At 51.4% G+C, this 348-nt stretch overlaps 1 long non-coding RNA gene across 1 annotated transcript; it reads left to right on the top strand.

Annotated features, from left to right (window-relative positions):
• The first annotated feature begins 16 nt into the window (after nt 1-16).
• On the top strand, nt 17-326 carry LOC109508619 (uncharacterized). Its single transcript, XR_002166707.1, has 2 exons — nt 17-128; nt 237-326. It is a non-coding gene; the product is annotated as an uncharacterized LOC109508619 (long non-coding RNA).
• The last annotated feature ends 22 nt before the right edge of the window (nt 327-348 follow it).

Genomic DNA, 348 nt, shown 5'->3' with positions numbered 1-348 from the left:
GCAAACATTTTATTATTTTTATTTGTGTGTGTGTGCTTTTGTACCTCAGTTCAGGCCCAAAGCCGTGCGAAGCCTGCCGCCAAGAGAAGATCTACGAGGAGCCCACCTCCATCCTCAACATCAGCGAGGTAAGCGCTCTAGAATGTGGACGACATTGTTCACCAGTGAGACACGAATTCCCCCCGCCGTCTCGTCATGAGGGCATGTTTTCAGTTTGTTTGCTCACCTTCTGCCAGGCCTTTCCGGACAACGCGGCCGGTCGAGAAATAGCGAGCCTGCCCGCGCAGTGTTTGAATGCGGGTTGCAGCTGGAAAGGATCCATTAAAGAATACGAGGTGAGGATTGATT

Source organism: Hippocampus comes, unplaced genomic scaffold (genome assembly GCF_001891065.2).
Source record: "Hippocampus comes isolate QL1 unplaced genomic scaffold, H_comes_QL1_v1.1 C16328546, whole genome shotgun sequence".
Lineage (NCBI taxonomy): Eukaryota > Metazoa > Chordata > Actinopteri > Syngnathiformes > Syngnathidae > Hippocampus > Hippocampus comes.
This window is presented reverse-complemented; position numbering and strand designations above follow the sequence as displayed.